This window comes from Chrysemys picta, chromosome 4 (genome assembly GCF_011386835.1).
Source record: "Chrysemys picta bellii isolate R12L10 chromosome 4, ASM1138683v2, whole genome shotgun sequence".
NCBI classification, from domain to species: Eukaryota; Metazoa; Chordata; order Testudines; family Emydidae; genus Chrysemys; species Chrysemys picta.
Genome location: NC_088794.1, coordinates 146,782,056 through 146,803,378, shown reverse-complemented (window position 1 = coordinate 146,803,378; position 21,323 = coordinate 146,782,056). Strand labels below are relative to the sequence as shown.

The 21,323-nt window shown below is 43.5% G+C and overlaps 1 protein-coding gene across 2 annotated transcripts in view; it reads right to left on the bottom strand.

Moving 5' to 3' along the window:
• Window positions 1-6,081, bottom strand: part of LOC122172278 (uncharacterized) — a 139,676-nt gene extending 133,595 nt beyond the window's left edge. The window contains exons 1-2 of one of the 2 annotated variants that reach the window (XR_006172429.2): window positions 5,689-6,072; window positions 1,548-1,598 (exon numbers count right to left, since the gene is read on the bottom strand). The gene's annotated coding sequence lies outside the window, so the exon portion shown is untranslated. Of the gene's footprint in view, window positions 1-1,547; window positions 1,599-5,688 lie in introns of both variants that reach the window. The other variant, XM_065593930.1, reaches the window with a different exon arrangement.
• Between the last annotated feature and the right edge of the window lie 15,242 nt (window positions 6,082-21,323).

Sequence of the window (21,323 nt, the reverse complement as noted above, 5' to 3'; positions counted from 1 at the left end):
AACATAAAAATACAGAAGGTGACAAACTTAATGAAAGCGCAAAGAAGAACAGGACGTATGATGACCGTTACATTAAATTTGGTTTTACACCTGTGTCGTACAAGAAGATATACAGTTGCCACAATGTGTTTTATGTTACAAAGTGCTTTCTGATGAGTGTATAAAACCAGCCAAACTCAGCTGCTATTTAGCTATCAAACATGCTCCATACAAAGATAAGCCTGTAGAATTTTTCAAATAAAATTATGCTAAGTGAAGGCTGGAAAACGGAGCATTATTAACACAACCCATGTCAATACGAAAGCTCTCAAATAAAAAGCTCTCTTCATATAAAGTTAGCTACAGAATTGCTAATGCTGGAAAACTGCACACAATTGCTGAAGAACTGATTCTTCCAGCAGTGAAGACCATGGCAAATGTAGTGCTAGGAGAGAAGCAAGGAAAGCAATTAAAAATGTTCCCCTGTCGAACAATACGGTATCTAGAAGAATACCTGACACAAGTGATAAAGTGGAAAAACAACTGGTGTGTCACTTGCAGCTGAGTCCATAAATTGCCTTGGAAATTGATGAATCAACAGACTTTGCTATTGTGGCTAATCTTGCATACATTTGTTATATTTTTGGTGATGAGATGATTGAAGACTTTTTGATTTGTTGTCTTTTGCCCACATGCACAACAGCAGAAAATATTTTTTGAATTTTTTTTTATAGAAACATTCTTTCCAGAGACATGGGAAGTGAACACTCGACATTACTTCTACACATGGGAGTCTGTTGGTTATCCTGGGGTAAGGTATTGACCCATTTCTTCAAACTTCACTCAGAGATATTGTTGCCTTCTATGGATTATCGTTTTGAGCTTTCGGGCTGTCTTAAAGATGAAATTTGGCTATCACAGTTGGCATCCTTGGTGGACATATTTTCTCCGTTAAATGAACTGAATGTAGGTGTCCAGGGAATATCAGTAACCATGTTCTACCACTAGGAAGTTTCTGACAAGTGAGTGTCCACCTTTCCCCCCCTCACAAGAAAAGCTTTTTAACTCTCTCAGGAAGCACATTACATATCAGTGTTCTTAGATCCTTACACAGCAGCTCCTCTTTTGCCACACTATCTGCCCAGTACAATCACACTGTCATCCTATCAAAATCACGATGCTATTGTGTCCTAAGTGTGAAGCAATGTTGAAGGTCCTGATCCTGCAGAAGAACTCTTATATCCACACAGAGTCCCACTGGGGCGGTCAGAGTCCAAGCCACTGAACCCTGTTGCAGGCCACAACAAACAATCCAACTAAGATTGTAAGAAAACACTTCTCAGCCTATTATATTACCCCCCTCCTCTCCAAAGTGGCTGAAATAGCACAGTGCTCGCTTATCTAAAAAGACTGTAATTTGTAAGGAATCCTAAGGACTTGGGGAGGAACAATGAAGAGAGAGAAGATGGGGGTGCTATATTCAATAGACTCTTCCTTTGAAACCATGGGAATAGCCTCTCCCTCCCTGAACACAAAACAGAGCATTAAGAAATTAATGGTGTGCTTACCATGAATAAGAGATGCTTCCAAAATCGTCCACTTGTCCTTCAACCTTGAACCTTTATTTTAAAACAGTGAAGCCTTTTGTAAGTTACATACAAAGGACATTGTTCAAACATTATTTCAAGCCCAAATAAAGAACATGAAAGGTAAGTTTACCTTTGTTCTATACATGAAATCTAAGTTTCTACACCACGTTCATCCATATGGTATATAAATGCCTAACAAGGAAATTGAGACACACCAAGATTTAGTCCAGAGTTTTCAAGAGGCCATTGATTTTTGATGCTTCAGTGTTTGGGTCTCAACCTGAGATAATGTAGGTATCTCAAGCTGGACACTCAAAAAATGGGACACTCAAAAATTAAAGGCCACAGTTGCAAATGTGAGTATAAGTGACTTGGTATATAGTGAGTAGGTGGCAGAGCCAGGCTAGAACACGTGCCTTCTCTCTCCCCAACTCACATCCTATCAACTGGCCCATCCTATGTATGTTCACAGGATTGTATGTGAAGGGACAGAGAGAGGATATCACCATTAGGTGTTCTCCTTTGGATACGAAAGAGACACGGGCCATTCATATTTCACCTCCATTCAGAACTCAGTGATTTTCAATGAAAAAATAAACAATGATTTGACAAACTGAGCAGAAACACCAAAAGAATTACAATATCTGTCATTATTCACTTTGTCCCTCTCCCCAGAAGGAAAGATAGTGCCGCTATCACCAAACATGGTGTAAAATCAATTAGCCATATACCATCTTATGCTGTGATCCCATCAGATCTCACAAGCTATGCAGGGTCGGGTGGGGTCAGGTCAGTGTTTGAATCAGAGACCTCCATGGAACATCTAGTTGTTATAAGAAGTGATGATGGCGATTCATTAGATGGATCTCTTCCCTCTGAGTCACTACGGAACCAGTGACCCAAAATGGTATTGGGGCACTGTGCTGCTGGGGATGCAGTCTTTCACATGACATATAAAAGTGAGGTCCTGACCACTTGTGGTCATTAAAGATTTGACAGCACTTTTTGCCAGACTGAGGGTATTAACCCCGCTGTCTTGGCCAAATTCCAGCATCCTGGAGCTGGGCTTTCCTGGAGGCAGGGAAGGTGGGAGGCAGCTAGGAGATGCATAGTTCTGTGAGCCACACCTTCAGCTACTTTGGTCGAGGAGGGAGGCAAAACCTACTGCCACCAACAGAAGAATTCCAGAGGAACTCCATGCATTCAAATTCTGCATTTCCCAAACCTATTTGGGAATACCCTGGTTAGGGCAAAGACCAGCCGTAAGAGTCTCTCTGTATGTCTATGCAGCAACTAGACACCTGCAGCTGGCTCATGCTAGCCAACTCAGGCTCGCAGGGTTTGGGGGGCTGAGGGGCTGTTTCATTGCTGTGTAGACTTCCAGGCTCAGGCTGGAGCCCAGGCTCTAGGACCCTGCAGGGTGGGAGAGCCTGAGACCTCGGGCTCCAGCCCAAGCTCGGAAGTCTATACAGCAAAGAAACAACCCTGCAGCCCGAGCCCCACAAGTCCCAAGCTGGCGGGGGTGTTCTGGTAGTACTAGACACATTTTAAAACTTTTTTTTCACAACTGTCATTACTTTTTTAGCCCTCACAGTTGTGAAGAAAAGCTTAAAAATGTAACCTGAACATAACCAATGCATTGGTGTCTGCCTGAGTCTGCAGACAGCCTGGAACAATAGCTCTGAGTAGTGTGAACTGCCCCATGAAAATATATTCTGATGCAATCAATTGACTTGAGGAGCTGGGATTCTAGGCCTGGGTTTATAGTTCCTACGCCTTAATCCAGTTTTGCCAAGGAGTCAGTTTAGGCTGACCCCAAAAGGGAAGCCTGGTATTATACATCTTATTTGAAACAACAATCCTACTTTGACTTTGAATACATGCTTTTCATTCTTTTGAACAGGCACACCTGTTTTCTCTACTAACTCAAATCTTTTGCAGCCACTTATGCTCAGGGGAAAGAGGGAGTGTAATAAATAGCAGACGCAAAGAATCTACCCAGTAAAGAGCATTCCATGCTTTCTGTATGCAAATTCTGCAGAAGAATTCTACATATATGGTACAGAGCTGCTTTCTGAACTGGATGCTAAAAATGTTCATTGCCAACACAGCTGTTATCAAGCACTGCTCTTTCCAAGTCTCCATTCAGTTTGATGGCTATGATTATGCCAACAGTCCTTCCATTACAAACCCATCTATCCAACGCTGTGGAACTGTTTTATGGCCATAAAAAACTCATTTCAGCTAGAAATTTGATGCTCAAGGTCTCATCCCAGGTGCCTGTCTCTCTCTTTTAATGATATAAAGTTGACCCAAAGCAGCCTTAACTGATGCTCTGGGAGATCGTTTAAGCCAAATTCCCTGCTCTACTTGTCTGTCTCTCCCCCTTGATCCTAAACACCCTAACTCAGTAAAGGTTTTAGAGTGGTAGCCATTTTAGTCTGTATCAGCAAAAACGAGGAGTCCTTGTGGCACCTTAGAGACTAACAAATTTATTTGGGCATAAGCTTTCGTGGGCTAGAACCCACTTCATCAGATGAATAAAGTGAAAACTACAGGAGCAGGTATAAATACATGAAAGGATGGGGGTTGCTTTACCAAGTGTGAGGTCAGTCTAACGAGATAAATCAATTAACAGCGGGATACCAAGGGAGGAAAAATAACTTTTGAAGTGGTAAGAGAGTGGCCCCTTACAGACAGTGGACAAAAAGGTGTGAGTAACAGTAAGGAGAAATTAGTATTGGGGAAATTAAGTTTAGATTTTGTAATGACCCAACCACTCCCAGTCTTTATTCAGGCCTAATCTGATGGTATCCAGCAAATTAATTAATTAATTAAAGAATTTAAGCATTAGCTTAACTGTAAGCATGTACGTAATTCTATCCCCATTCAGCAAAACATTTAAGCATGTGGTTACCTTTTAGCACCAATGGTACTTAAGTCCCACTAAAGTCAAGGAGCTACAAGCACATGCGTAAGTGTTTTGCTGCAGAGGAATGGTGTGAAGCATGTGCGTTTAAAGTTAAGTAAGTGCTGAATTAGGACCAAAGCCAAGACACGCAGCAGAATCTTAAAATGCATTAAAAATGAATTGCACAAAATAGATACCATCTAAAATTGAAAACAGAGCTTGTGCCCCCATCTCACCGAAACAAGTGAAATTGAGTATCCAAAAGTAACACCTCTATGTACATACATAAGTTATTCCAACCATAGTGTCTAGTAACACTGGCTGGAATGATTGGAATGTTGATGAAAACTTTAATCTAAATATCAAATTTCGTGGGGAAAAAGGGATGGGGTGAATTTTGACAAAATGTTTGCAATATTTTTTTCTGTTTTGTTTTTTCATTTTTTTAACCAGCTATAGAGCTGATGACACTTTTCAAGTTTTGAGGGGTTTATTTAACGAAAATTATCACTGAAATTGAAATTTTAACCAAAAGAAGGGGAAAAAATGAATGAAAAGTCCCCCTCCACTCCCATTTTGGGCCTGCTCTCGGACCTAGATGTCCATCTTGTTATTGATAAAACATCTTAAACAACACGGCAGCTGCCATTTTTAAAGGTCACAGGAGCACTGGGCCAGATGCTCAGCTGGGGTCAATTTAACCCAGCTCAGGACTTGAGCCATTGATTAGTGACAAGGGTTCGAGATCATGTACATATGTTAAAAACTTGGATTGGAACATTTGTTCTCTTCACAGCTCACCCCAGGTGCCCATGGAGGGCATGGGGGAGGGGAGTAAACTAGCTCGTCTCTCTCACCAACAGAAGTTGGTCCAATAAAAGATATTCCCTCACCCACCTTTCCATTTACCTTCCTGCATGGATCCCCACATCCTGGGTCACAGGGAAGTGGAAATGACTCTACCCCTTCCACCATGTCAGCCAGAACAGCTGACCTGCTGTGAAGGAATAAGTAATCTGCACCAGGAAAAGGTCTGGCACAGATAACTTCCCGCCCCGGAGCAAGAGGACAAGGGACCAATTTGCACTCCTGGGACAGTGAGTGGCAAATCCACAAGGAAGCCGCAAGTGAGAGTGGTTCATAATTTTAAAACAATCTTTGACAGGAGAATCTTTTTTAAAAAAGCATAAAAATGGGAAAGATCCCTACCTTATATTGAAGGCTTCATTTTTAAAAGAGCGATACAAACATTCCCCAAATAGTTTTGCTTTGTCTTTGTTGTTAGAGTGTGAACCTGAAACCATGCAATGCTCTTGCACAGCATATCCTCCTCCGCCAGCTTTTCCTCTCCTCCTTGTTAGCTCACTGCCCAGCATTAGCAGAGAAGAATGGGGAGTTACTGGTGCGTTGTAATTACCAACTGATAGTTTGCCACTGGGAAAAGCTGAGGAAGAGTTTCTAATTAACACAGACCACTTTCCCTTCCTCATGCAGCTGTTAGATCCTTTGTTGACACACACGATGGAGCTGTTGGAGGGAAGTCCAGTCACACGCAGAGCGACATATTAACATCTCTATTATTAGCAGTCATTTAAATGAGTTTGATGGTGTCTACACCTGCCTAGAAATGCAATTTGGCATTTCATCTGAGACAGAGAGGTAAGAAATGAGGGCCCATGAGCGTCTTCCCTGCCCAGTAGGGGCTAGGTTATGAACCCCTTGCTCACACTAAATGCTCTAATAAATGTGTTAGTCTCTAAGGTGCCACAAGTACTCCTGTTCTTTTTGCGGATACAGACTAACACGGCTGCTACTCTGAAACTGGTGAGCAGTTACTCACATAAGTAATCCCATTCAAGGGTTCCCAGCCTAGCCCTATATCGTTTAATTTAGAATGTGCACAAAGATCAAGAATAGTGTTTTCCCTCCTTTTAACTGATTTAAGAACTTCTTAATTTGTTGTAATTGAAGAAATTAAGGAGAATATAATATTGATAACTGGGTGGAGATTTTTCAAGGCAGTTTTCTTTTTTCAAGGCAGTTTTCTTTAAAGCCTTGTGTAATGTACCCAGTTGGCTTTGTGTGTGCAATGTTACCTCTTCTGGCCGAGACACATAACAGATAGGAATTATTTACTACTGCTCGCTACGGGAGTTCTCCTTTTGCTCAATTCACAGAGGTTTGTTAATTTTGGACAAAACTGTCTTCCAGGGGAACCCAATGCTCTGCAATCCTCATCATCACCAGCACATTTTCAGAGAGGAGCAGGCGACCTGTTGCCTCTCATGGCATCCTTGGTGGGCATCTCCCACACTCTCTAATCAAGAAAGAGCCAAGCCAATGAGCTCAGTAGGGAGCTCACAGGGAGCTCACACAATCATATTTTGAACATCTGCACAATCTACAATGAACAATGTCTCAATCTGGTGACTCAGGTGCAGGGCCGGCTCCAGGCACCAGCAAACCAAGCACATGCTTGGGGCGGCACATTTTCAGGGGCAGCATTCCGGCCATCTTTTTTTTTTGCAAAAGCCTAGAGCCGGCCCTGGCAGCAGCAGCGTGTCATGTGCTGGGGGCACCCTGGGGCTGCTGCGGTTCATGCCACGGGGGAGCAGCACCCGCACCTTGTGGCTGGGCCAGGCAGGCTCCGTGTGGGGGACACTCGGGCTGGGGGCTGGCGCACAGAGCCACGTGCAGGTGCCGCAGGCCGGCCGCCCCCCAGCAGCAGGGATGGCGGCAGGGTGGTCAGAAGCAGCAGCGGGGCCATAGAGGGCGGGGCACTGCCGGGCGGGGCCCGCATCCCGCTCTCTGGGTCTCCGCTTCCTCTGGGGCCACCCTGGCCTGGCTCCTCAGCCCCCTGACAGGGTGGTCCCCCAGCTCTGCCCTTCTGGGTCCCGGCCAGTCCTGGAGGCGGGAGCCCTGGCTGGAGGGACCCTGGGCTGAGGCGCAGCCCAGGTGCCCCGCTGCTTGCCCCGACCCTGCCAGCACCGGACCGCCTGGAGGTGAGGGGGGAGAGGGCAGAGTCAGCACTGGTGGGGGGGAGCCCAGGGCTGGGGCGGCAGGGGGTGCGGGTGGGGGGGGAAGAGAGCCCAGGGCTGGGGCGGCAGGGGGTGCAGGTGGGGGAGGGCACTGGTGGGGGGTGAGAGTCCAGGGCTGGGGTGGGGGGCAGCCAAATTTTTTTTTGCTTGGGGCAGCAAAAAACCTGTTCAGGTGCGTTTATTTTGTGGGCAGAGTTGGGAAGAGTAGCATCACCTTTGCTTGTTCAGTCTGATCCCTGCCTACAGCAAAGGCCTGTTCTGTCTTGTAGTCAACTGTTGTCTGTTGCTATAACACTTTGGGCGGAGACTGAGTTCTACCTAAGAACCAGGGACAACTTGAGAGCCTACTTTGCACTTATCAGGGGAAATCCTCAAAGCATTTTAAATGCATTGATTAATTTGGTCTCACAACTCCCATGTGAGGAAGATGAATATTATTATAGTATCCCCATTTTATAGCTAAGGTAATTGAGGCATAGGGAAGTTCTCCGATTTGCCCAAGGTCACACTGGAAGAGAACCCAGGTCTTATAAGCTTGTATTCTTGTGTGTTAATCATAAATCCATCCCGCTTCCCCTATAGCCTCCAACACAGAAATGCTTCTGACCTAAGAAATAGCTGATTCATAATTCATGTAGCTCATTAGGTCCCAGGTTGGAATATCTGAAATACTGGGTGTGGTGAATGATGCAGGCATCCAACTACTTTTAATTTTTGCATTTGGCCTTATTTGGATTTGACTGATTGGTTTGTTGCTGTTGTTTTTAACATTGAAACTAAGGGCTTGTCTATACTTACGCGCTGGTTCGGCGGCAGGCAATCGAACTTCTGGGTTTGATTTATCGCGTCTTGTCTGGACGCGATAAATCGAACCCAGAAGTGCTCCCCGCCGACTCCAGTAATCCTGCTCGGCGCGAGGAGTACGCGGAGTCGACGGGGGAGCCGGCCTGCCGCGTCTGGACCGCGGTAAGTTCGAACTAAGGTACATCGACTTCAGCTACGTTATTCACGTAGCTGAAGTTGCGTACCTTAGTTCGAATTGGGGGATTAGTGTAGACCAGGCCTTAAATTCCAGATGCAGCTTCTGTACAATTCCAGATTTTGTACATTTGTGAGCATCAGCAAAATTGTTATTTATTTGCTCTCCCTCTCAGATAGCATAGAACCGGCCCCAGCACTGGCCCCACCTTCCTTGTGCCTTTACAGCTGCACACAGCAAAACTTGGACATGAAGCTGGGCCTGCCAGTTCTACTTGTGCATATCATAAACCTGCTAAGAGGATTCTTACTGAGAGGGTTTTCACAAATGTTGTTTCTCTATGGTAGAGAAACCCTTTTATGGGGTCTGATCCTACTCCCATTATAGTCACTGGGAAAGATTCCTATTCATTTCAGTGGGAGTTGGATCAAGTCCTTGGAAACATACCAAAACCCCACCTTTTAGTCATTTCATTGTTTTAAGCACTGGGATGTTTTTAAGGATACACCGTTTCTGGCACCAAATAGCCAGATGTCACCTACTGCCTGAGGAACAAAAGAAGCCCAAATTAGCCATTCCTCCTGATGAGTAACCCAACCAGCTAATTAACACTACAATATGATTAAGGAAACAAACATTTCACAAGTACTTCTTAAAGAAAACAAACACAGAGCTTCTTTAAAAGCCACCGTGTCAGCCTGATATAGCAGGCTCCACTAGCAAAAGTTACCACCTCCCCAACAGTCCATGAACCTAGTTCAGGAATGGTCAGGCTCTAAACAATTTATTTTAAAAAGGCAGGTTCAGGTGTCAAGTGCTTTTAACTTTGTTTATGGTAATTAAAATATCTGCTTATTCATGTACCTTTATAGCTATGAACACACTCTGCAGCACCTCTGTGTTTGAAAAACCCAATTCCTCCTTTGTAAATGAATAAACAAAGAGAGGAAGAGTGGACAGCGGGAAAGGAAAGGACGGAAAAGTGGCTTCAAAGGAAATCATGACATAGCTCCAGTTAACAATGGCTAAGACTTTAAAAAGTGACAAATGATTTTCAAACGCCCACCTTGAGAAATTTTTAGAAGTCTGGATTATCACAGAGTGCGAATACAGCACTTTCTGAAAACCAGGACCTGATAAGGTGTCTTAAACTGGGCACTCAAAAACTGAGGCATTCAAAATCTGCAGCTCTAACCCCGTGGGCTCCCAGCCCTGCACCACAGCTCATGAAAGTAGATCCGAATGGATCTAAGCCATTTTAGTGAATTAGCCCTTCATTGTTTACATTAAATCCAAGCGAGCTCACAAACATTGACTTATCCTTCCAAAAGTCTGGATTATACCGCGTGGCTCGGATGCAAAAAAAAAAAGATTAGGATTTTTATATTAATTAGTTCAAAAATGGAGAACACATAGGCCAGAAGGGTGTTGATTTTGCACTAAAATGTCCAGCAGAATGTATCCAGTCATCTATTTGCAATCTTTTTGCAAGCAAGATAATGACTTGCTGCCACAGTCACTTGAACGCTGTAGACTAGGTTGAGACCAAACTCATGTGCAGGAGAAAGATGGGGATGAAAAGGAACCCTCCCCCCTTTCCTTGGCCCAGGCAAAGAAGACAGTTACTTGGGGCTTGTCTGCGATGCAACATCTTATTGTGTTTGAACACTACCACTCTTGTGGTTAGAGTGCCAAGAACTCCAATTGAGAGCTGAGCCCCATTGCGCCAGGGGCTGTACAGACACACAGTAAGAAACTGTCTCCACCCCAATGAGCTTACTGTTTCAATAGTCAACAGGTGGGAGACAGGAAGTATTTTACAGGTGGGGAACTGAGGCACAATGAGATTAAGTGACTTCTCAAAGGTCAGAGAGAGCTGGGAACTGAACCCAGGAGGAATTCTGGCTGAGTTAAGCAAAATGTCTCTTGCGGTATCTCAGAAGAGCAGGACCCCACACTCTCCTTCCAGCTGTGACTCTAAAGCCTAGTCTGCACTTAAGACATAGGTTGACCTAGCTACATTGCTCAGGGGTGTGAAAATTTTTATGCCCTGTGCAACAAAGTTAGGTCGACCTAACCCCTTCTGTAGATGCAGCTGAGTTCACGAAAGAATTCTTCCATCAATATAGCTACCATCTTTCAGAGAGATGGATTACCTACATCAACAGAAAGCCTCTTCTGTTGATGTAGGAAGCATCTATGCTACAGGACTACAGTGGCACAGCTGAATGACCGAATGGCTAGGAAGCAGTTCTGCAGAAAAAGACCTAGGGGTTACAGTGGACAAGAAGCTGGATATGAGTCAACTGTGTGCCCTTGTTGCCAAGAAGGCTAATGGCATTTTGGGCTGTATAAGTAGGGCCATTGCCAGCAAAACGCGGGACGTGATCATTCCCCTGTGTTCGACATTGGTGAGGCCTCATCTGGAGTACTGTGTCCAGTTTTGGGCCTCACACTACAAGAAGGATGTGGAAAAATTGGAAAGAATCCAGCAGAGGGCAACAAAAATGATTAGGGGGCTGGAGCACATGACTTATGAGGAGAGGCTGAGGGAAATGGGATTGTTTAGTCTGCAGAAGAGAAGAATGAGAGGGGATTTGATAGCTGCTTTCAACTACCTGAAAGGGGGTTCCAAAGAGGATGGATCTCGACTGTTCTCAGTGGTACCTGATGACAGAACAAGGAGTAATGGTCTCAAGTTGCAGTGGAGGAGGTTTAGGTTGAAGCTTAGGAAAAACTTTTTCACTAGGAGGGTGGTGAAGCACTGGAATGGGTTACCTGGGGAGGTAGTGGAATCTCTTTCCTTAGAGGTTTTTAAGGTCAGGCTTGACAAAGCCCTGGCTGGGATGATTTAGTTGGGAATTGGTCTTGCTTTGAGCAGGGGGTTGGACTAGATGACCTCCTGAGGTCCCTTTCAAACCTGATATTCTATGATTCTATGATTCTAAGCAGTGCCGCTCTAGCCTTTGTAGGGTAGACATATCCTAACGTCATCATCTATCCTCATATCATCTAATTATATTGCGAAGAAAAGATAAATGTAACAATGGCTTTTGTCTAGAAGTAGTGCTCTGATGGGGGGAAAGAGGTAATGAAGGTAACCACTCTTCCCACCCCATCCCTGCATCCTTTTATTCCCTCTCCCACCAACAGTGGTGAGAAGTGGGGTATAGTGTAAGTTCCTGTACCCCAAACCCACAATTCAAGCACAACCAAGGTGAGTGAGAAAATGTAAGATAATCACCTAGTTATTATCAAATGAGTTTTGATTTGATTAGCTAACAAAGATCAGGTACATGATCCCTCAAAGAAACAGGGTTTTCTGACCACAAAATTCAAGAGAGGTGGGTGAGGTAAAATCTCTAACTGACCAACTTCGGTTGGTGAGAGAGACAAGCTTTCGAACTACACAGAGCTCTTCTTCAGGTCAAGATCAAACAGATAGTTTAACATAAGTAGTTAACACAAATTCTAAGGGACCAGTTTGATCTTGTATTTAGCTATGATACTCCTAGTAGGTTTCCCAGACCTGAAGAAGAACTCTGTGTAGCTCAAAAGCTTGTCTCTCTAACCAACAGAAGATGGTTCAATAAAAGATATCACCTCATCCACCTTGTCTGTCTAATATCCTGGGACTGACATGGCTACAACAACACAGCATACAAAATTCAAGACACTTCTAGCAATATGAAAACCTCCATTGCAAGAATACAATTCAGGCAGGATGGGCAACTTTATGTCTATCCCCTGCAGACCTGGAAGATGTGATCTGCCAAAATCACTGACATTACTATAAAGCCCAAAGTGTTCTCAGCTGCAGTAAGAAGTGAAGGATGGGCAACGTGTGTGCAAAGAAGGCTGTTCTGCAAAAGACATCAAGGGCAGTATTTTCTGCCTCAGCATTCACTCTTGTGTGCCCTCTTTTACACACACAATCAATTGTGCCACATAACTGAGCATGCTTCTACTTTGCATGGGCAAACAGCCAGTTGCATGTGCAGACCCCACAGTTTGGCAATCAGCTACTGGTTTAGCACATGCAAATCCGGGGTTCTTTTACATATAAAATAGGTACACATCTACACTGTAGAGACTAATCATTTATATATGCAACAGTGAACACCCAAAAGTCGGCACTGGTTTGAGGCTGGATGAACAGTCAGCACAAAGAGATATTAAATATACTCACTGCACAAATATTACTTCTTTTTTTATTATTTATTGTTGAGAGTTTACAGTGTGCCCGCAACACAGAACAAAGTCTGTCTGTCATGCCTTCAGAGAGCTTATATGCAGCCTAAAGAGTTCTGGAATTGCTGATGCTACAAAAAGGAAGTTTTATCGCTCGTATGTTGAATGGTATGAAATATAACCTGACATTTATGGATTGTTGTTATTTATTAAGCATAGTCATTGCACTCAAACACTAAATTCTAGGAAGGAAATATACAGATGTCTTTTGTGTACACATGTACACACACACACACGCACACACACACACCATGATGTACATGGTAATGATCACAAAAGGGGTCTTGTTTTAAATCCTGCGTTCAATACACTGCTAGAAGAACAAAATGAAAACAAACTATTGTGTTAATCTGCAGATTAGCCCTCATAGTCTGTCAATTTAATACTGATTAGTAAACAATGTCCATAATTAAGCTGTTGTTGGTGACACAAATGCCCCACGAGCCCAAACTAATGCTGTAGTATTCAATCCCTTTACAAAGGATGGCCAGATACAATTCCAAGAATGTTAATGCTGTCAAGTATCCGTGATGTACATAACAAAAGGCAAGCCAGAGAGTTGAGGTAATTAAGATCATGATAGACCTTCTATCTGTCTAACCTGTATTTGTTCATTGACTAAATGCTATTAAGTGTAGTAAATAAAACACCATGGAATCATATGAGTTAGACCAAAAGGGATATGATGTTTATGGGACAGAGTCAAACTCTGGATTCTCCTGTCATCAAAGAACACACATACCCTTTGCTAAGGCCAGTGACATTAATGTGCATGACAGGGGTCCATGGGGCCGTGGTCCCCTAATTGTTTAGAAGACCTTTTAGTCTGGTTGCAGACTGCCTGTCTTGGTATTTGGGGAGCTAATTGCACAGAAATCCGCCAGCACAGAGCCACCCGTACTTGCAGTGATGGGTTAGCTCATTTATCCTTAGGATAATACCCTGATTCTCTTTGTCAACCCGATCTCCCACCTTCCTTCCTAAGCCCTCAACCCACTTGCAGAGGAGGAGGAAGCAGGCTTTTGACAGTGCAGTCAATGGAAATTCACCAACCAGACGAGCGCAAGAAGACAAATGTTTAAACGCCGGACAATGCCCCTTTGTAAATGTTTTCATTTACTGCCCCTTCTGCTTCCCTCAGATGGACAGCAAATCCAAGCATGCATTCTAGCACATGATATACTGCCACAGTTGAGATCAGCAGAGGCACTCAAGATGGAGCTCCCTCCACGTATATTAGACAAGACTGCTAACAAGGCATTCGTTCTTTGTGAGGGGGGCCTCGATTTTGGAACTTGCTCCCTCTTGGTGCACCAGAGACCAGATTTATTAACCTTCCAGCCACACTGCAACACCCATCTTCTTCCCCTCTTTGTTAAGACTGTGGGGAGTCTGGAGGTGGAAATATTGCTGGGCAGTCCTTTGGGTTTATGCGGCGGTTTTTAATTTAAGGGATAGGAGCATCTCCTAGTTGTATTTTTTAAAAGTGAATACATTAATTAAATAATAAAAATAGCACAGACATGTTTTTTAAAATGGACCACCCTCAAATGTACTTTGAGATTCACAACCAGCTTCATGGAGTGTGAGGAGTTAATCACAAAACATTTCTCCTTGATACTCTCAAGCATTTCTCAATTTACGCTGTTTTCTCAAAACTCTGTCCTTGTCCCCCATCCTTACTAACATACAAGTAATAAAATAAGAACTAAAATAATTTGCATCTACTGAGCATCTCTCTTCCAAGAATCTCAGAGACCTTGGCATACATTAAATGGAACTGCACAACCCCCTCGGGGACAGATGAGTAGTATTAGTCCCATTTTACAGCAAGGGCAACTGTTAATAGTCCTCCAAAGGTCATAGACAGTAAGAATTAGAGGCAGAACCAGAAAAATGTGCAAGTGTCTTCCTGACCTTCCATCCTGTAGTAACCAGTTTACCAAAAAATATCACAGAATTGTTTCCTATATGGAGTTATGTGTGTTGTGCTCAGTCTAGATGAGCTAATGATCCTTCTGGCCCTAAAACCTAGGGACATATGAGCACCTTGCTACATGGTACATATTCAATAACACTTGTACAGACACCACTCGGTGTGACATAACAACATAGCACCTACACAGCCTTGTACAACTTCAAAGCACTGCACAAACATTAGCTAATTGGAAGGTGGTGGCTCTAGGAATGGTGTCAATCAACCAGCATTTCCAGCCCCAGAGCGGCCTTAGAAGCAGCGCCATTGAGAAGCAGTACTTCCCCAATAACATGCCAGCACCATCTCAGATAAAGGGCAAGCTTTCAAAATACCTACAAACCATTCATAATCACGGTTGGAGGTGTCTACAACCACCTGCCGCAGAGGTGATTTTTAATCATGCTGCACACTAGAATCAGAATGCACTTCAGGCTAATGTGTTAGAGAAACAGGAGGAGTACACTTCTAACTTAAAATAGCGTATTCTCCGCTTGTCTTCAGAATGCCTTGCGTTCATGCCAAGAGCAGATTATATTAACTTTGCCAAGAAGCTCAGGAGTCCATCAAGCCACTGCTGAGCACTGTCAAAGATTTCTGCAATCTGAGCCATTCTCAAAGGCTGCTTGTTCCATTCACAAATTCCAAATTCTCCAAATGAAGATGCAGCAATAAGGATGCACCGAGGGCCTGACTAAGGACATCAGGCCATATTTTATCACAATGTGAGTAGTCTCACTGAGAGGAATGCAGCCACTCATGGAGGAAGGTACTACTCAGTGTGAGTAAGCATGGCAGAATGCGGCCCATCAGGAACAAGTTATAGTCTGCTTGACCCCACCTTATGAAAATACTGTATTTAATCCAGAGCTAGAAATCAGAGCATGGTGTTTTATGTATCAGATTTCCTTTCCAGGAAGCAGTTTGTCAGAATATTAGCAATGCCACATAACCCAATCAGTTAGCAGAATACTTGGTACTTTCCAGTGACTTCAATATACAACACTGTGTTGAATCAAAATGATGCATTCAAGTAAATAAAGAGGAACAAGTGGAGGGCAGAACAGGAAAGTTGGTCTAGCAATTAAAGCACAGGAACGGGAATCAGGAGATCTGAGGGTTTTCCTGTTGAGATGGAGTCCATATACTGTAAAAAAGTTTGAAGATCATTGACGTAAATTAAGACAAGTGATTGGCAGTGTGGCATTTGAATGCATGAAAAAGGCTTCCAAAGCTGTTGTGAAACATGGTAAGAGCTGTTAAATTTTATAAAGCATTTGGGGGTGATTTCACAATGATTTTATTTGTTCGAGTTAATCAAAAGAACACAAATCACCCCTCCTCCATGTGGGGGAGCCAGGGGTTTCCGAATGGCACAACATTTGCACACTAGAGAACTATGACATGCCATTGGTATTTCTGTAGTTCCGCCTAAAACTCGGCCACATGACATGGCCTTTTGTTTGAAAGTTAAAACCCAACCCTGCTTCAGCTTCCTTACTCCTGCATAAACTTCTCAATTGTTCTACCCCCGATTGCAAGAAGTGACCCTTCTCTGGCTTAATAACTCTCAGGTTCCTGCTCCCAGGACAGCCACTTGGGTGCCAACATTTGGGGGCATCAAATCATCATACTAAGGGGTGCCAAATCCACAGGTTTTACTTGGAGGGGGTTGCCTGTGCTTTTTGGGTGGGTGGGGAGCACCAAAAACTCTCTCTGATGCACTGAGCAAGGTGCTGTCCTCATTCCCTATCACCTTCGTTTCTGCCTAGTCATGACTGGGATGCAATTGGCTTCCTAGAGATTCCCTGATTGTTCCCCCAAGCCTGAGTATCCTCTCCATTTCCCAAACTCAGTCACATGGGAGCCCACCTGGAGCTCAGGGAGGAAGAAACAGAACTAGCCAAGGTTGAAGAAGCTTCAAGCAGAATTAAGACACTTGTCAAACAATTACTCCTCTTTGTAATTAGGGGTCTAGTCCAAGTCTTATTGAAGCGAGTGGGAATCTTTCCACTGACTTCAGTGGACTTTGGAGCATTTCCTGGGTATCGTGATTAATTAGAATCGCTGGAATTTTCCCTTAGCAAAAAGGTGACAGTTGGGACAAAGGGAATTGCTAACATCAGGAAAGGTGATGGAGGACACACAGCAGAGTCTTCATGGGGAGCGTCACTGAGCCAAAGTCATCACCCCTGGCACTATGAAGTACTAAGAAGGATATTTCAGAGCTAGGAAGGCAGATAAAAAGCCACACTGTGTTTGTTTCAGAGTATTTGCCCTAAGGCAGAGAAAGAAGATAGTAAGTTATAACCTGCTGCAAGAGAACTAGTGAATTGCTGGGTCAAATCTAGACAGAAAACTGTGCTTCTAAGGGAAGATCATGACACCAGATGCCATCTTGTGGTCAAAAGCCACGAAAGTGCTGACTGCAGTAGATAAAACACACACACACACAAAAGGAGAAGGGAAAAGGACTTGATAGCTCAGGAGACTGCTGAGGTAGTACAGTACAGAGCCCTTTATCTCTAGGTCAGCAGTTCTCCGAGCATTATCCATGATAAGCAGGCTGGTGATACGGTGCTAGCTGCTCCCCATTTCCAGCTGCTAAACTACATTAAAAGACAGCTAAAATAAAGGAATGTTTCTCTGATATGAGTTTCCAGGTGAGCAACTGCTGTATTTGCCACAAGGATGTGATCTGACTGACAACAGAAGTGGTGGTAACGCACGCAATTGCAAATGAAAGAGGCAATTGAAAGTTGTTACCATCTGATTGATGGTAATTCTGTGACAGGTATGAAATAAGTTGCTGGTCTCACTCCATTTCCCATTGGACAAGCATTTTGAATGTCACATGCCAGCTGGATCTGGGGTCCAGATCTCTCACGCGGGGTCAGAACTGTCAACGATTCTGAACCCAGGAGGCGTGGGCAGAATGGCTGAGATGGGGCAGTGCAGCAAGAGGAGAGGGAGGAAGGAGAATAAGGCAACATGTGTAAGCAGGCTATGTAAGCTTGGCTGCATGGGAATTCGAGGTAATGAAATCCATTCACCCCATAACACAAAGGTGGACTCTGGGTTCCCTCCAGATCCTTTTACACTGGAGTTCCAGGGTCAAAGTCATGAACATAGCTGCACTGCCCCTGCCTCACCCTACCCCCACTATCCAAATGCACAAGCCTATTTGAAACTTGTCTTGCCGTCAGAACATTTTTCCTTTTTCTCCCTCCCTCGATTGAGGATCTGCCCCAAAGCCTTGGAGAGGCAAGCTTTAGTCCTGGTCTGGTGACAGGTTTATGGCCTGATATCTCACACCTCTGCAGAGCTAGAAATGAGAGCTTTCTACCATTTCTAGGGAGAATCCCAGCTTCCCAACTGCTTGCTGCTAGCCCTGGAAAGACCCCATATTGGACTCTAAAATAATGACATATTTGGGTATAGAAACGTTATTTTAGGGAGGTTTTTTTAGAGGTTTTTATGATTCCCTCCAAGCCCCATATGCTTGAACTGATTGTAATAAGGCACCTGCCTTTTCTCTCAAATATTTTTGCAACAGCTTTTCTTTTACACATGTGGCCTATACAGAATATACCACACCACACCATCATGTAAGGCTTTTACTGGCACATAATCTGGATGACTTGCATATCTCACTCATGGCTTGGCCACTCAGGAGTACTACAGACCTCCCATTCTTCTGAAGATGAAACCTTTATATCATGTTGTGCATCATCATGTTTATATATAAACATGAAGACATAGTCCAAAAAATTGCACAATAATTTCTGTTCCCATAACATTTCTGTAAATGGGACTTTCATGTCAAAACATAAACTCGGTCTGGGAACTACATTTCAAATTCTGAGATTCAAAACTTGTCAAAATTATGAAGGTTTTTTTTCCTTTTTACCTTTTTTTGTGAAGTCATAACAAAATATGAAAACCTAAGGTGGTTACTGTTTTGCAATAGTTCCAACTTACACACAAATATACATAATTGTCATGGTTGGCAGAACCACCTATTATTAAGGTTGCCTGACAGTTCCTATTATAAGACCCTACATTCAAGTTGCTCATAAGTTTTCGAAACTTTACCCATTTTAGCTGAAATTTTCCATGCCGGTTGCCCAACTCAGGCTAAAATTTTTGTAAAATTTCAGACAAAATGGGTCAGCTCTTTTCAAGAATGAAGTGTGGGGAAAATGCATTGTTTTGTTGACATTAACAAATTCTTGAGATCTTTTCTTTAAAAAGTTCTAGCGCCTGTATACTTTGCAGCAGGGACATAAAATTACCCACCTTTGTGTCAAGGATGTGCCTTTTACCATCCTCATGCAATTCCACCTAAAATTAGTACAATTATAAATCTTTGAAAAAAATCACAGTTCGCACATGCTTAGTAGTGACTTCTGCAATTTTATCAGCTAAAATCTCCAAAGATTCCATCCTCACTGAGCGTGCTAGAGCCTGTCCCTGCAGAACATATGAGCATGTTCCAGCCCCGTGCTATGGAGCAAGCCAGTCTTTCCCTGGAACCCCTCCTGTCGACGTAGGTAGTGTCTTCTCTAAAGCACTACAGTGGCACAGCTGCAGCAGAGCAACTGTGCTGCATTTTAAGTGTAGACAAGCCCTGTCTCTCCTGTACCTTCAATGACCCCCAGAGGCACCCAGGCAGCGTGGAGGAGAAAGACAAGAGCCAAAGCGGGACAGAGGGAAAGGAGTAGATTGGGACAAGGAGTCTGGTGAGACTAGGACAGAAGGGGTAGGGGAAGGAAATTGTGTGAGACTGGGAACTGGGGGAAGTAGAGACTGGTTAGGCAGGGAAGCTGGGACTGGGAGCCTGGGGTAAAGGGGAGTCTGGGATTGGTTGGGCAAAGAGACTGGGTCTAGGAGACAAGGGAGGGAAAACTAGGAGTGGGAGCCAATGAGGGACACAGGGGGGACTGGGAGCCAGTTGGCTGGGAGTGTGGGAGCAATACTGAGATCAGATGAGGAGCTGGGAGACTGGGACTAGCTGGACAAGGAGACTGGGACTGGGTGTGGTGAGGGAGATTAGGAACTGGGGGGAGATTGGGATTCAAACAGCAAGCCTAGAGGGAGAGATGCAGAGTGGCTGTACAAGCAGACTGGGAGGAGAAGCCTTAGGAGTGGAGACTGGGACTAGGACAAAGAGGAGAAGAGAAGTGGGGAAGAGATAGGACAGGGACAAGGTCACGGTTGAAGGGGGTCAACCTTGAGGGAAACAGGAAAAAGAGATTGTGCTCACAAGAACACACTCCTTTCCAGGGTCTGGAATGCAATCCAAGATTCATGAGTCTCACCATTCTTCTGCTGTCAGCAAACATCTGTGAAACCCACAGACAATGTGTATATCTCATCCCCCTCTAGCGATAGTCCACGTAGAGGATGACAACCTGCTATTGCCACTGGTTATTCTATTAGCTCAAGCATCTTGAGGTCTGTGCAGAGGATCTAATGGTCACTACACTGCTTATGAATCATGGATATATCAATATGATACCACATAACAGATTTTCTTTTTTCAGTTTGCTTTTTTAAATACCTAGGAAATTCCACCAACAAAAACCCTAAGTTAAAAGAACATTATTAAGGTTGCAAAGTCAAGCATTCAGAAATCCTTGCAAGTTAGGAAACACCTGGGCAACTTTAATTCAGCCTCATTGGACGTATACACTATAAGACAGTCTTTAATTACATGATCCCATACTATTTTTTCCATAGGACCCCTGCCCCTTTCATGTACAGGATGTGGATGAATCCGGGAAGGGCAGTGAAAGAGACTGTTGTCTGTAGGACCCCCTCATATGTTTCAGAAGTTGGAAGGTGTATAGTGAATGAGGCAAGGAGGCACTTAAGCTCATGCTAAACTTTATGCCTAAATACATATCTCTGTTTCAAACTTGACCTTAAATATGTATTTTGGAATTTTAAGTGACAGCTTCTTGAAGAAAATCCAGCTCATTCTGTTCTTTGAAAGAAAGACAGACATATCTACCAAAACATAAAAATGTCTCCTCTTGACTATGTAAAGAATTGTATTTGAACTAATAACAATGGAAGTTATGAACAAGGGTTAAGATTGGATAATTTCAAAAGCCAGAGGCCCCTATTATACTGTGGAAATTGCCCAAAACTGAAGTATAATCCACATGGTGGAAGGCAAATGTAATTCACAAGTATTAATAAAAGAGTCCAAAAAGAGGGCAGTAGTACACTGTTCTGTTAATCTCATAAGAACAGATGTTTGTGAAATAAAAACCAGCCCAAATACATGATCCTTCACATTGACGTAAGGAAAAGTTTAGGATATGAGGGGACATTATATATCAAGGAATGTTAAAAATATCATGGAAAAAGTGTCAAAGACATTGAAAATGTACAGTGTTAAATATTTGGAAAATAGTTATTTTACTAGTAAAAAGAGATACACAAAGCAAAATAAGAAATATTTTTTTTCATATTAGAGTATATATTTGCAGTTTTCCATAGATAGATTTTAGACTTCTAACACTTGTAAAATGCCAAGGTTATGGCAGATGTCATTCGGTAGAGCTGTTACACATAGTCTTCTAAGTTCCTT